Source organism: Microtus ochrogaster, chromosome 4, assembly GCF_000317375.1.
Source record: "Microtus ochrogaster isolate Prairie Vole_2 chromosome 4, MicOch1.0, whole genome shotgun sequence".
In the NCBI taxonomy this organism is placed as follows: domain Eukaryota; kingdom Metazoa; phylum Chordata; class Mammalia; order Rodentia; family Cricetidae; genus Microtus; species Microtus ochrogaster.
In genome coordinates this window covers 23,791,554-23,808,042 of record NC_022011.1, presented here as the reverse complement: position 1 = coordinate 23,808,042, position 16,489 = coordinate 23,791,554, and positions in this window count along the sequence as shown.

Sequence of the window (16,489 nt, the reverse complement as noted above, 5' to 3'; positions counted from 1 at the left end):
GTGGTGCCAGAGGAGGAATCAGATTTGAGCTTTGGAGGCCTACATTTTCAAGATATCTGAAGAGACATTTAAAAGCAATTTAACCTAGGACTCAAGTGCCATTCCCATCCTCAAGTCTGGAGTTAGCACCCACATGGCCTCAGCAGTTATTATTTTTTTTTTTTGAGACAATGGGGTTCAACTGGGGATGGCACTGTTCTGTGAGGAGCACCCAGCAGCCTCTGGAGATAGTTTAGATTGTCATGATTGGCAGGGAGTATGCTTTGGTCCTCCAGTGGGAGATATCCTCACTCTACAATACCCAGATTAGCACCTCAAGCCGTTGGCCAGCCCCAAATGCCAATCATGCTAAGGTAGAAAATGCAGTGTAAAGTCCATGGACAGTGTAAGTGTGAGTATACATACAGTTGCAATAACCAAAACTCAGCTTCTGGATGTCAGTAAGGACGAGGAGCGTTTACTTTGTGGGGAAAGTTCTGAGGGTCTGCTCAATGGAAAATGGGAGCTCTTCACTTCCCAAACAAGCGTGCAGGGTTGTGACGTGTTCTCTCGAGTCAGCTCCAGGGCCGTCCTCTGCAAGGGGGTTGTAAGGATGAAGGGAGGAAACCTAAGCCAAGTGTGATGCCGCTGCTTTCCTTCACCTCTTCATTCAGACCTGGGCCCTGAAGGCCGTATGCAGAGGCTGAGATGCTGGCTCACTGCTGCTCTCCCTGTCGGGGTGTCAAACAGGCAGAAGGGCAGCTTCCCAGGTGTCTGGGATTGAGAAGCAATAGCAGCCACCAGGTCATCTGTATGTGCCAAACTCAAGATGGCCATCAGATGATAAATCAGGCAGTCAGGGAGAATAAAGCCTGACGTCTCATTTTTGATGATACGTTTTCGACCTAAATACAGGAGAGTGTCCATGTAAGTTGTGAGTGTGTGTATGTGATGTGCATATGTATACATAAATGCTTGTGTGTATGCAGGTGCACATATATGTGTACCTGTAGGTACATGTGTTCAGAGACCAGGGAACGGCATCAAGTGTCCTTCCTCAGGAACAACCCACCTTTAAAAGAAACATTTTTTGCATATATCAAATTATATGTGTACATGCATGTGTGTCCAAGTGAGTGTGTGCCACAGTGCACCCATGGTCATCAGAGGATAGAAGTTAATTCTCTCCTGTAGGGTCCACCTTTTGGGTTCCAGGGATGGAACTCAGGTCTTCAGGTTGGTGACAAGCATATTTACCCGCACTTATTTGAGTGGGGGATACAGTCTATCACTGGCCTGGAATGCACTGACTGGCTGTTAAAAACCTATCTGTCCCTGCTTCCCTATCCTTGAGGTTGTAGATGGTTCTGCCAGACTGGCCTTTTTACATGGTTCTGGGAACTGAACCTGGGTTCTCACGCTTAAGCACTCGCCCAATGGAGCCATCTTCCTTGACTTTTCCTGGGATTTGATAAAAACAAAAATATTGAGAAGACAAACCAGCCACACAGCCATGCAAGCAGAGGCAATAATTGAGGCTGAATTGCTACCCGAGGCTTCCCCTTTTTACCTGATGGGGCAGAGTTTGAACCTGGCCTTATCTGCCTGGGATTCATGATGTGAGTTCCAATAGGAACCCAACAAAGCAGAGCAGGGACAGCCAAGTACCATCCAGAGATACCTGCCTGGCTCACTTCCTCTGCAAACTGCCCAGATCCCCGTAGGAGTTCAGTCACAGAGTCAACGCATCCTGGCTCTCATGTGCACGCAAAATGGATTTTTAGCGACAGATTGTATTGAGTAACCCTCTCCCTCTTCCCCTACCCCCACCATCGGAAAACATATTGTCTTCTTTACCGTAGTTCATTTTGCTTTCCGAGGTGATTAATGAATTAAAGATGCAGTGTATTTATTCTTTTGCCTGATTACCATTCTGTAATAAATCTCAGCTCCGGAGCCTGTCGATAGGAGAAGGCCAACCTGCCGCTTTGTAAAATATAGCTTTGTACGCTAAGCTTAACTTCCAGCCTTCACATATAGGAGAAAAGTCACCTTATAAAGTAAGTGCGAAGCTCAAGGGGACATTGGCTGATGGGCGGAGTAATCTGTTTCTGAGGGCAAACTCCCGGGATGTAGGCAAGCCTGTTACCCTGCCAGAAGGTCTCCTTGTTGGGAATGCAGAACACTGAGGTGGTAGGGATAAACAGAATCTCAGGCAACCCAGACTGGCCTTGAACTCGCTTTGTGGCCAAAGTTGAACCTTTAATCATCCTGCCTTGACCTCTCTAATGTTGTGATTCCAGGCTGAACCGCCAACCCCCCCCCCCCACCCTACAGTTCTGGGGATCAAAGCTAGGGCTTCTTGCATTCCACTAACCTGCCCAGCGTCATCTTATCCATTTAAGGATGGTGTCCTCTGCAGAGTGGTCCCATTTCTAGATAGCTAATCGAGCTATTATGACCAGGCACTCTGGAGTGAGGTCCCTGGATTCACATTTGTCTTCCCAGCAGGAGAAACAGTCCCTGGATGATAAAAACCCATTTTGTATGGGATAGAAAACTAAGCCATGATTGCAGAAACCTGCTGCTGGCCTAGGATCGACTTCACCTTATCACTTTCCAGCTCTGGGATCTTGGCCATTAGGCAGGGTTTTATAAGCCTCATCCTGGGATTATTGGAAGGGTGTCTTGGTCTCTCCAACACAGGGTAAAAGGACAGGGCAAGGGTCCACCTTCTGATGGTCAAGCTTTATGGAACCTCATTAAATGTGGCCTGTCTCCACACAAGAAGGACATAAGAAAGCATAGCAAATGAACCAACAGGTGGAATTTTCCTTTTTGTTGTCTTTGAAAGATTTTTTTTTAAAGAGAGACAAACAGAAAGACAAAAATCATAAAACAAAAGCCGCAAATTGGACAATGGGTGTACGTTTGTGCGGAACGCACATACGCGTTTGTGTATGCACACAGACATACATGCGTCTGAGTATGTTCATGAACGTGTGTGCATATATAAATATGAAGGCTAGGGGACAACTCCTGGTGTTCCTTAGGCGCTGCTCACTTTGTTCTTTGAGGCACGGTCTCTCACTGACCTGACACTGGTCAAGTTGGTTAGCCTGGCACAGGAGCCCCACTGGTCCTTCTGATGCTACCTAGTGTTGGGATTACAAACACCATTATCCCTAGTTTTTACTACATGGTCTTTGGGAATTGAATTCGGGTATTCATGCTGGCAAGGCAAACACCGTATTAACTGAGCTATATATTGTTTCAGCCAGCTTTTTGTTTTCTCGTCCACCAAACAGATGGTAAACTGGATTTGGCTCCTGCACAGGTTAAAGAACCCATATCCTGGATTATTGGGGATCCTCCATGGCAGGAACTTTAATTCTACATACATGCTATGAATCTCTTCCATGGCTATTGATCTCTGATCAAAAGTTTTAATCTGGGATTGGTGTAAAGATGTTGATTCCTATGGCTGGATGATGTTGGCTCTTTCTCCTAGCCAACATTCGTAGGCTTTAGGTTTTGATTGACCATGGGGCAAGGTTCTAGCTGTCCACAGAGACCTACTGAAGGCTAGCATGGACAGTGACATGTTCTATCTGTCCATAAGCCCAAGGAAAGCATCACGGAAGCCAGTCTGTACACACGTGGCATCTGCTGCCATCACACTGCAGGTGTCTTCAGTGGTTGGCATTCCTTACGGAATTCACCATAACAGGCTCTGATGGACCAGGATCCACCATGCCTTATGGTTGTGGATCTGCTGTATTTCTCCTGATCACCTTGATTCAGAACACTTGCCCACACTCTTGCTTTACATCAGCAGAGGAGGCGGGCCTGTGCAAAGGCCACCAGCTGGTGCTAAGTGCTCCCTTTCTCTAGAGCTGCCAGGAAGTAAAGGGAGTTAGTAAACACAGGACTCCTTCATGTCTCCTGTGACCACAGCAGTCATTAGGCTAACCGACGTGTGACTTACAAATGAGCCATCACAATGGGTCCATAATAGTTCCCATGACATGCATCTGGGCTCCTTCACTCCGTTGATCTTATTCTGTGGGCTTTCCCCTCATTTTCCTTCCCCTCAATTTCATCCCTTCTTCTTGTGCAACTAGAAGGAGGAAAGACCCTTCTGGGTATCTACCGGAAGACACATTCCTACATGGTGCCCATCCTGATTACATTTTTTGTTTTGTTTTGTTTTTCGAGACAGGGTTTCTCTGTAGCTTTGGTGCCTGTCCCGGAACTAGCTCTTGTAGACCAGGCTGGTCTCGAACTCCCAGAGATCCACCTGCCTCTGCCTCCCGAGTGCTGGGATTAAAGGCATGCACCACCACAGCCCGGCCTGATTACATTTTTCATCAACCCGATCTGAGCTAAAGTTATCAGGGAAGAACAACCTCAGTTGAGAAAAACGCCTCCCTCGGATTGGCTGTAGGCAATTGATTGATTGCCATCATGGGAGAATGATGGTTTTGAGAGGCCCGGTTGTTGTTGTGGGTGGTGCCACCTTTGGCCAGGTGGTCCTGGATGGTTTGCAGACGTAGTCCGAGCACGGCAGGGAGAACAAGTCGACGAGCAGTAATCCTCATGATCTCTGCTTCAGTGCCTGCCTCCAGGTTTCTGCCCTGCTTTAGTTCTGCCTTGACTTCGCCCCTCAATGATGAATGGAGACCAGGATGTGTAAGCCGGTTAAAACCTTTCCTCCCCGCATTACTTTTGGATGTTTCCTAACAGGAATAGAAACCGAACCAAGACAGAAACCACAGAGTGAACTGCTGCGGTGACGGACCTAACCAGATTTTGGGGGAGGACTTTGGAAGGAGCTCGGAACTTTGGGGTGGAAAAGCCGTTGTGTTCTCAGAGCTTAACGAGCTGTTTTGGGTCCTTGGAAGTTAATGCTGAGAACAGTGCAGGTAATGGACGCCTGGTTTGTGAAGTTTTTAGGGGAAGTTTTAGTCTTTTAAGACTCTGTCTGGCCTGTTTGTGTGTTATTTTGAATTAAGACTACTTGGCTCCAGTCAGCGGGAACAGAGGAATCAGTTGTGATTCAGAAGAGACCAAAACTACAGAGGCAAAACTTTTGCTTTACTGGGACAATCGGTGCTGCTTATCTGGAATTGAGACATTTAATTGTGATGAAGAAGCGGCCAGCATCACTGAAGTAAAATCTTCTGGGTGATCCTGAGGGGAGTAAGGACGAATCTCGTGCTGGTAGCCGTAATTGGGCAATACATATGAGTCTTCCAGGTGATACTGGTCTTGGATAAAAGGGTCATGGAGAGCAGCTGAGGCAGGCACGGGGTGAAAGGGGAGCCTCTGTTGTGTTGGAGATCCCAGGATTGAAGGGATCCTAAAGAGAGTTTGGGGCTTGGCACCATGTGTCAGGGTCAGACTCTCTGAAGAGATGTCAGGAGTTCACTGGTGAAGGTACAAACAAGCTCTGAACTCCCAGCATACTGGAGATGCCAGGACTATGGGACAGCCACCAGGACAGCAGCACCTGTGGCGTGGAGCTGGCCTGAACCTGTGAGATAAGGTGTGCATGCTGCAAGTGGGGAAGCTGGAGAAGCGGAGCTGCACCTGGGAGATCCCGACTAAATCCTAGGTACAGTGCATTGAGCTATAAGATCTGATTTATGACACTGAAGTTTGCTTTGGTTTTGTTCAAACTGTACCCGATTCCTCCCTCTTGGAGCATGAAAGTATTTGGCTTGTTTTGTTTGGATGGTTTGGTTCTTTTTTTTTTGGTTTGGTTTTGTTTTCTTTGATAGGAGCCCATAGTTGAGACTTTGGGTATGTTACAGAGGCTTGGGGTATTTTAGAGAGACTTTGAATGTCTCTCTCTCTCTAAGGAAACTAAGCTTTTAAAGTGTGAATTTTTAAAGACTAGGACATTTAAAATTGAGATGTGTTTTATATTGTGATATTGATATTAGTATGAGCTCTTGGAGGGAAACAAAGAAGGAAAGGCTATGGTTTAATAGTTGTCTTGATGTGTCAAATTGACATGGGGTCAATTGTCTTGGTTTATGTTCTTTTTTCTTTCTTTCTTTTTGGTTTTTGTTTTGTTTTTGTTTTTGTTTTGTTTGTTTGTTTGTTTTTGGCTTTTTGAGGCAGGGTTTCTCTGTAGCTCTTGTAGACCAGGCTGGCCTTGAAGTCACAGAGTTCCACTCTCCTCCCAAGTGGATTAAAGGGGCGCACCACCACTGCCCCGTCAATTTCTTAACCCTCCCAGCCACAAGTTACTTTGAGTTATGGTGTTCTATCACAGAAGTAGAAACCTAGCTAAGATAGTGAACCACACTCACTAATAACACTTCCCATCTATTCTGCAACAACAACCAAAAAGCTTACCAAGGTAAGAAGGAGAGTAGTGATCCTATATGACTTCAATTTAATTATTCATTGATTTCTGGAGTCCTTGAGGGACAATCCGTGGTCTTGGAAGAGGAGACTATTTGAAGAAATCTGCTCTACCTGAAAGACATCCTACCTACCTAGAAAGGGTCTTTTTGTCTGACCATGAAGTTGCAAACTTTTAGCAGCCCCAAATGATGCCTTCTAATTCTTCTCTGAGGAGGCTGCTGACACTTTGTCAATGTGAAAGCTGCCTGAGGGTAAAAGCATTCCTTCCTACCAGCATTGCTCTGCGTGCATAAGGACCACTACAGGGTACCTACCAGAGATCCTTAAATAGTCAACCTCATGCGTGGGTGTCTTGGTTTCTGCTATTTATTTACTACTGAACGTATTACTTGTCTAAAAAGCGACATAGATGGGGCCCATTTCCAGTCTTAAGCTGTTTACCAGCTCCTTTTACAAATATAAAGTGAAACAGGTGCAAAGATATTTAATATTATTTTAAACCCCATGCATCAAAATTATCATATCAATCTTACTCAAAAATTGCATTCGTGACTTATTTTTATAACCATTTGTTTTGTTCCAATTCTTTGAAACATGATAGGGCTCGCCGTTTGGATGCTATGTGCTCCACAATGTCAATGTAAAACCAATTCTGAGTCTGACCAAAACAACACAGGTGTGTGAGGGAAGAAAAAAGGGAGATGGCTTCAGGTTGTAAATATGACTGTGTAACAGTTAAACTTAGATAAGATTAGCAATTTGGCTCTTCAGACACTGGCCACATTTGAAGTGCTTTGAATGTACCTGTGGCCCATGGCTAGAACACTGGTCAAGCCACTAGGCCACAGGTTTGAAGGTTGAGAAATCTGGTTCCAACTCTCTAATTACAACTTCCCTAGTTTCTGGATGGTCCAGGGTTTTGTGGATGTTCTTTAGCCCATGTGTTAAACATACGTGAAGGGTAGCTCATAGTTTGCCTGTACAGTGGAAAGCCCTAGTCTAACACCTGCACATCCTGGGAGCCTCAGATCTGCCAAGGGGATGGATGGACAAAAGAAGGATGATGATTAAAAATATTAATAAAGTGTCTGGTAGAGATTTCTGAGAGCAGGAAGCCTTGATCTGAGGCAGGGGCATTGCTGAAGAACATAGCATTCAGTGAAAAAACAGGGCTTTGTCAAAGACATTGAGGCTTACAAATGAGGACTGTGGAACTGGGGAGATGGTTCAACTGGTCGAGTGCTTACCTCGCAAACATAAGGAACCCAGTCTTGTCCTCAGAACCCACATTAAAAGATTAAGTATGCGCACGTTGTAATCCTGGTGCTGGAAAGGCAGAGACAGGTAGAACCCCGGCTCTTGATATCTAGTCTGTCTGCTGGGCTTCTGGCTAGTGAAAGGCCCTGTCTCAAAAACATAGTACCTGAGGTTGGTACCCACGGCTGTCCTCTGACCTTCATATGAAAGCATGAACATACGTATCTATATGCACATGTGCACCTGAAAACCATATTACACACACAGATACACACATAGAAACACACATAAACACACACAAACATACACACACACACACACACACACACCACATGTGCTTTCGATGGGGGGGACACACCATATTTAAGTCATAACAAACCTGAACACTGGCCACTCTGGTCCTGAGTTTGGGGAAAAATGGCTCATGTTGAGATTTGAGGTACCATCACGTCCATTCCTGGATGCCTCAGGACCTGGCTTAGCTGTCCGGCGCACTGAAGGCACGCAACACATGTGTTATAAATAGATGAAACCTAGTAGTTACCAAAGGGAAGCTCCACTTTGGAAGCCACTCTTACCAAGTTCCCAAGCACACTGACTCCAGTTTTCCCAACTCAAAGGCTGTCATTCAAAGTTATGAGTGTTTTTGTTCCAGTTGTCCTGTGTGTATGTGTGCATTCATGTGCATAAATCTGTATGTGTATGCATGTGTGTAGTTGTGTGTACATATTTATGTGTGTTTATATATGTGTATTCATGGATGTGATGTGACTGTGTTTGGGTGGGATTGTGTGGGTTTCAATGTTCAGTTGATTGCACTTGCTTTTCCAACTCCAGATGGAGTCTTTTGTAGATACCGCCCCCTCTTCCTCTTGCCTCAGATCTTCTTGGTCTCTCGATTTCATCAGCAGGGTCCCCAATATTATCTGTGGCTATGGAATTTCCCTCTAGAATTGTGTTAGTGACAGAGACACAGGAGAAGAACAATCCCGACAGAGCTCAGACAGTGATCCGGTAGGAGAGCCCTCCAGCGAGTGTCTGTGCTCAGCTTGCCACATCTGTCCATCTGATCACCAAATGCTAACCTGATGTGATCTGGAGCAAGGAAGCGATGCAGAGTGAAACGCAGCCCTGTCAGCAGCTTTCGCTTCGGACCCTTCCTCTGATTTTTAAGAGAATTCATGTTTAACGTCTTAATTAGGGACCCGGAATGTGCAGCAGTTTCTTTCTCTTTCTTCCTTCCTTTCCAATTTTTTTTAAATGAACATCTTGTAATTTACTCTGGAAGTAAGTTATAGTCAATTTATCTGCAGCGACAAGTCAATAAAACAGGGGAGGTCTCCAGCTCTTCAGCCTCCAGCTTTTCAGTCGCTTGGTGCTGGTTTCCCGCCTTTGTTACAGAGGGAGACACGGGGCAGCAGGTAAAGGAGTCAGGAGGTGCTGCGTGGCTGCTTTGACTTCTGCTGTCTGTTCCTTGGAGATCTCTCGGGAAGATTCATTCCGACTTGCCAGCTGTTCTGAGTTCAGAATTTGAACAGAGCGGCACATTGTTAAGCAGAACCAGCCAGGGCTTTCTGAGTCTTGTGATGTGGATGGCCAGTATCATTCAAGTGGTAAACCATACGGCAGTCTGCTTTCAGCAGTGGCTCTTCTAATGAGGGTGTCTGGTGTGTGTGTGAACACACCATTCAGAGCCCAAATCCAGGGGCCTCCGAGAGTCGGGTTCGTAACGGTGCATGCTCAGTTAATAGCTCAGCCCACTCAAACCACACTCAGGGCCTTTGGGCTTGACACTTGTGTCAGAGTTACACTGTGGTTTCAGAGATGGCAATTAAAGTCAGCTTCCCCCAAAACAAACACACAGGGAGTGTGAGCTAGACAAGGCAGCTGGAGAGGGGGGTTCCTGTGGGGTTCTGTGGGTCCAGGAGAGAAGTGCGTGGCTCCAGCCAAGGTCTGTAAGCGAACCCTGGGTTTAAGCCGCCTCGCTTCTAAAAGGGAAGCAGGAAGGTTCGTGGGTGACCATCTCTAGAATTTGAGAAGACTTCTGTAACCAGGACCCCCTGGAGCGTATATGAAAGCCGTCCAAAAGACTCTTGTTTTATTTTGTGGTTTTCAACCTTCCTAATGCTGCGGCCCTTTAATACAGTTCCTCATGGTGTGGTGACCCCAATCATAAAATTATTTTGCTGCTACTTCATAACTGTAATTTCACTACTATCACAAATTGTAATGTAAATATCTGATATGCAGGATATCTGATATGCAACCCTCCAAAGGGTGGCAACCCACGGGTTGAGTACTGCTGCTCCAGATGCTTGACTTCAACCGTTGTTGTTAAGGTGGAGATGACGTCTCTGTTTACCAGGGCTGTAGCCTAGGGACCAAGGACTGTGTCCACGCCTTTAGTGAAAATTCCCACCAGGGGGTCCTCAAGAGGGCAATAGCTGTTTCTATGACTCACTCCTTTCTGGGTTTGTTTAATTTTTAATTTTGTTTCTTTTTGAGATAGGATCTCACTAAGGGGCCTGGACTGGCCTTGAACTCAAGATCCTCCAGCCTCCGTATCTGGAACGCTGGGACGGCATGGCTGTGTCTCCTCAGGCTGCTTTCTTTCTTTATATGAGAATCCCACCCAAAGTTTGGCCCAAGGTTTCTATTTCATTTTAATTTCAGCTCAAAGAACGTCTGAACTCTTGTCATATGAAATTGCGTGTTAGATGAGTGTAGTAACCAAAAGGGAAGGGTACCCCACCGTTATGCCAGGACCTGTGAGAATGGATCCACCAATCAACTCCTTCTCTCCCTCTCTCCATCTTTCCTTCATTTCCTGGTTTAACATCACCCTTCCTGGTTTAACTCAAGTATAAATGGACACGATTAACTTTCTTGCCCTTTCTGGAGCTTTCTGGCAATTATTGTAAAAATTAAACTGGTCTTAAAAGACCAGAAGAACCCAGGACTAAGTCGATTTATCTGCAGCAGACTATTGATCTCCTGCTGGCTTGTCCGGTGAGATGCTCAGATGCCAACTGGGCCCCCATCCTGATACACAGAGGTGGGAGAGGACCCAATATATTCCAGTGAGTCACTCTCTGCCCGTCATCAGACAACACTGCCCTTCTTAAGCAACCGTCGGGTCCCAGATCAAAACTTTCTTTCTCATACTGCCTCAGTTAGCTTTTGGCATTGCAAGATTTGGCCCCACAGTGAGTACATCTCCGCACTAACACTCACCCCTCCCCCTGGAATGAATCTGTTTTCTCGCCCTTCACCTTCACTCTCCCATAGCACTGGGCATACAGGAGGCCTTTAAGGCCAGGTAGCTGGACAAATGAGAAATGACACGTGACCCCTGTGCTTTCGTTAATGATCCACGTTATGAAGGGATAGCTATGTTCTGCTGTAATGGAGAGTACCTTCTTTAGTCTACACATCTCCCAGGAATTGAGCCATTCATGTAACATTTTAGAAGCTTGAACATGCTCAAAGCCACATAAAGAACAAATGTCAGGCCTGGACTATGAATTGTGGGCTACGGCAAGTGCCTATAACCAAAACAGCACTGTCTTTGGATTATCCCTGGGATCCATTTCCTTTTGTTCACATCCAGGGCACTTCCCACTCCTCCTTTGCACCTGGGAGCTTGGAAAATTCTGCGACAAGATTGTTGGCAAGGGGAAGTTCGTTTTCTCTCCCTTCTCTCTCCAAACTGCTGATCTTGGCCATTCTTTAATTTTTCTCCTCCAAAAATGGAAACTTGGGGAAATTACCTTGGCAGGGAAGTCTTGCTTCACTCTTCCCCGGCAGCCCAAGTGTTGATGGAGCTGGCAACAGCAATGGAATTGAACTGCAAGAAAGAGGAGAATGGCACTGGCTGAGGGTTAGCCAAAACTCACTTGTATGTGTCGGGATGGCAGAGGACCCAGCATGGAAAACCCCTGCGTACCTGACACACATCGAGCACGTCTTGTGTGTTCAGCACCATCCTGGGCTCTCTCTGTAGGTTGAGTCCTAGGTTTATTTTTGATTATTCGCATATTTTCAGGTGAGAAAAGCTACAAAGGGTTGATCTAACTTGGCCTAAATAATGTAGGGACAACACATAGCTGCCCACTGCACTTGACGTGGGACAACAAATAACTAACATCTTTGAAGACTGCTCAACTGTCTGCTTCTCATTCAACCTTCTCGCCCTAATTTCTCATCTTAAACGGTTCAATTCAACAGTAATGCCATCAACCAGGTCCTAGACCTGAATTTCTTTAAGATTGAGCTCTCTGATATGCAGTCCTCTAGCTTAAGACTTATATTTGAAGGGGTACTATTTTGAGTCTAAGACGTTGCCTGGGATCATGGAAAGCCAAAAATTCAACCCATATGCTAAAACAGACAATGGCCAATCTTCTGGACCTGCTTTCAGGAAGGAGCTTGGGCTAAGTGGTAAAGGTTGCATAGGAATCTTAAAGGTGTCCCCAAATATATGAGGGTGTTCCCAAAAGATACAGTACTGTGACGAAATCAATATTGCGCTGTTCGGATGGCCAGATGGTACAACACACTTGGAGACAGTGGTGTGCGGAAGTCAGCTTGCACTGGTTTGCACGATCTGCTTGCCAAGTTTTCAGGAATTTTGCAAGCTGATCACTAAACAGCCCATGTTTAAAGTAAACTTATACAGAATTGCATATACATATGTTATATCGAAAATGCAATAAATAGAGTCTGCATAGATCGCTCAGTCAGGTGGCTGCAAGAGATAGCTCTGTCAGGATAGTGCTTGCAGGGCAAGCATGAGACCCTTGATTCGATCACAAGAACCCACATAAAAAGGCAGAAGTGGTGATGTGTGATTGTGAGTGAAATGCTAGAAAGCCAGAGACAGGACGATTCGTAGGGCTTTGGGGCCAGATAGACTAGCTTAATTCTAAGTTCCAGAGTGGTGGGTGCGCTGTCTTTGACAAAAGGCAGACAGCTGCGTGAAAATGAAGCCAGTCTTCAGGTTGATCTCCAGCCTCCACAGCACGCGCCTGTGAACAGGTGACACACAAACACAAAACGTGATAAGCAGCAGCGTCATTGCTTCCTAATTTGCTAGATTTGACTATGTGTGTCCTCGTGGCTATTAATATCTATGTATCTGTATGATGGAAGTACTTGATATCAATCTGATATTGCCATTTCTCTCCAATTTGTCTGTTAGTAATGTGACTTTAGTAGGTTGAGATTAGTCACAGGGAGAATATTTACACAACAGAAAATGGCAAACACTAATAATAAGGATGTTTATATCTCAGGAAGGCTGGTTGTTAAGTAATTATCAATTACCTGGACACCATCTCTGAGAGGTAAGAAGGAACTAGGTATAAAAATAATATTAAAAAAAAATGTTTCCGAGAGCTCAGACTGGAACTCGTAGGAAACTGGCTTTCCTAGCAGTTCGGGAGAAAAGCAGAATTTGAGGAGCACACCAGGTTCTAGCCTTTTCCTGGCAAGTGCCATCCCAGACGTTACAGGTAAGGATCCAGGGCAGTTAAAGTGAGAAGCATAGGAAGCATAGGAGCCCCTCCAAAATGACGTATTATCAGCCACCCAATGCCACCAGCTTTTCATTTTCAGATGGAGCCTCAACACAATGCATCAGGGGGAAGAAGGCACAAGGAGGGAGTTTCTCGGTCATCTCTGCTTGTTCACTGTACTTAGCCCACCCACATTTCTGGGTGTAGTTTCTAGGGAGCCAGGACTCTGCTGGCCCTGCTGTACTTCCTTAGAACCATATACAGGGAGAAGGATCCCCAACTCTCATGGCAAAATTATGAAGGAGCTGCCCCACCGTGGGAGGCACTATCCTTAGGCACATGGTCCTGAAATGTTTAAGAAAGCTAACTAAGCATAAACCTAGTGTGAGCAAGCCAGGGAAAGTTGTGTTCCGCTTTGGTTCCTGACTGCATGTGCCTGCCTTGAGTTCCTGTTCTAGCTTCGCTCACGATACACCGTGACCTGGACATTTAAGCCAAAGAGGCCCTTCTTTTCCCAGATTGCTTTAGGTAATTTATCACAGCCAAAGAAGGAAAGTTCTTCTTTCTGAGAGAACTCTTCCAAAAACTTCAGTTTTCTGGAACCATCTTGAAAATTCTTGGTTTTTAAACAGCCCTGATGTCTGTCCCGGGACTGTAAGCAGTGAGCCATGTGCAGGAGTGGCAGAGAGAATCTCACTGATTTGACGGCGATCTCCTACCCCTGCATTACTTCAGTTCCTGCATCTTGTGCCATGTTTCTTCCGCAATGTCATTCCAACTGTCGGAACTCCCGTCCATTTTTAACCTGGGCAGACTCTCCCACGGGCCCTCAAAGCCCTTGAGACAGATGAGGCTCACACTCTCCTACCTTCCAAGTGAGTGAGGAGGAGGGGGATGAGGAGGCCAGACTTCAGAGACCAGCAGACTCAGACATGGGCTGTCGGACTTGGTCCTTTGACATCCTCAGTTTCCTCACATACACGCTGGAGAGTCTGGCCTCTGCCTCACGGCGTGGATGGAGAGAATCACACTGGGAAATCCTTCTGTCATAGCAAGCCCACGACATGTTCACTGCTGTTATTGTCTTTTTTGTTTTATTGTCAAAGAGGCGTGGTCAAAAGCTCTAAGGAATGTAGCACCCTCCACAGCATCATCGTACTCTCCATGTGGCTTGCTAAGCCCATTCATGGAAGTAGAGAAAAGAACGAGAAAGCCCCCTGCCTTCCTTGGAAGCTGTGGAACTGCTGGGAATAGGCTAGTGTCTGGGATCGCGGTCCAGGGCTGACTTGGGGGTGTCAGTGCACAGGCGCTGGGTGACTGAGCAGACTAGACTGTGGACACAGTATGCCAGTGCAGATCTTTGACAAAAGGACCTCCCGAGCACAAGTTAACTCCAAGCCCTATGCCTGAGCTGCACCCCAAATGAGTTTTCTATATTGAGAGCAAAATAAGGTTCCAGGGGTCACCAAGATGGGCAGAATGACTTACCCAGGGCAGCCAGTATTTCCTAGTGCCCATAATGTAGGATGCATACAATGGCTGTCTGGACGGGTGGGTGGATCTCTATATCAGCACTTCAAAGACAAGAAATTTGCATTTTACATTACAAAAAGTTTCTGAACTGTATCTCCCTGTAGGGTCTGAATCTCTAAAAGCAGACAAGCATGGTTAGCTTGGAACAGGCTTGGCCTGGGCACCGTCTCAGGAGCTGCAAGGTGACCTACATTAGCCTCCATCTTCTGGGCAGACAAAATGGAACCCAAAGAGATTATTTTCAGGGAAATGCCAATCTGAAATGGGGGTCTCCACACTGAGGATGTGGCCGGTGTCATTGAAGCTGAGTTTTGCTGGCTGTGCCTAGGGTGAGTCAGAGAATCAGTCTGCTTTCACACACAAACTAATAAGTATCGTGTGTGTGTGTGTGTGTGTGTGTGTGTGTGTGTGTGTGTGGTGGTTGGTGTGTGTGCTGTTGTGCATGCCTGTTCCTGTGCACACGTGGGCTAGAGGTCAAATACAAGTATCTCCTTCTATCGCTCTCCACCTGACTTTTAGAAACAGTGTTTCTTACTGGATCTAGAGTTTGCAGTTTCAATGATACCAGCTGGCCATTGGTCCCTAGGATCCACCTGTCTTTACCCACTGTGTGCCAGTGCTGGGGTTCCAGGAATACGCTGGAATACTGCTGCCATTCCTGGTTTTTTACCTGGGTCCTGGGGAATCTAAATTCAGGCCCCCATGCTTGTACAATAAACCCTTTACACGCCCACGGTAATTCTCTTTATCTTTCTTAAAGTACAGAATTTACATTGCAAAGTCAAGCCGACACAGACTGAAATAGAACTGAGGTCCACTATTCTGACCTCAGCTCTGTTTATTCAGCCAAAATTTGAGGTTCTCTGTAACACTGACCTCTGCTCAGTGTGCTCAAATCCCTTAGAGCCCTTTGTCCCATGCCCAGCACGCCATAGCTGCACTATAAGTGACACTCTTTCAGCTCTTCTCATTCTTCCTTATCAGTTATTGAAATAGATCATAACCGTGGCCAGAGCCCCAGCACGTTGCATGTATTAATTCACTTAATCTCTGCTCTAGGGTGTACTGCTCTACCCAGGCTTCACAGACGTTCTTCTTCAGAGAAGAACTCCAGGCTGAGACTAGAGTAGGGAAAACATGGTTATTTCTTTTCGGAAAAAAAAAGAGAAAAAAAGAATAATACAATACTTGCTACATTGCAGAGGTGTTCACTGGTAAATGGTGACTATCCTTATATAAAGAGGTTTCGGGAATGCAATCAAGAAGGTGTGACCCAGGCTTCTCAGACTCTCAACCCGTCCCCATCCCTGCCAATGCTCCATCATCTTCTCATGTGTCCGTGAACGTGGTGGGCAAGCATTGGAGAGTACTTACTCCTTCTGGAAGTTTATATGAAAGCCCCGAGACAGACCGACTCATGTTCTATGGCTGCATTAGAATAATATGTGCTTGGGTCTGCATAAGTGGTTTGGAAGTTGAAAGTACTTGCTACACAACCCTGACTGATCTGAGTTCTGGTCCCCAGAACCCAAGAAAAAGACCATATACAGTAGCACAGGAATCAGTCACTCCTGTTTCTGTTGGAAATAGGAGGCAGAGACAGGAGAATCCAGAACCTTGTGGGTATCTAGGCTAGCTTGTGCAGCTATGAAGAGAGCCTGTCTCAAACAAGGTAGAAAGGGAGGAGCTACACTTAAGGTTGGCCTCTCACCTCCATGCAGACACATGCCTGCGCTCCCACACATGAGGGTGCAGACACATATACAAGCACCAAACGAAGTGAAATAAAATAGAAGAATTTCTCGAGAATATATAAGCCTCTCCCA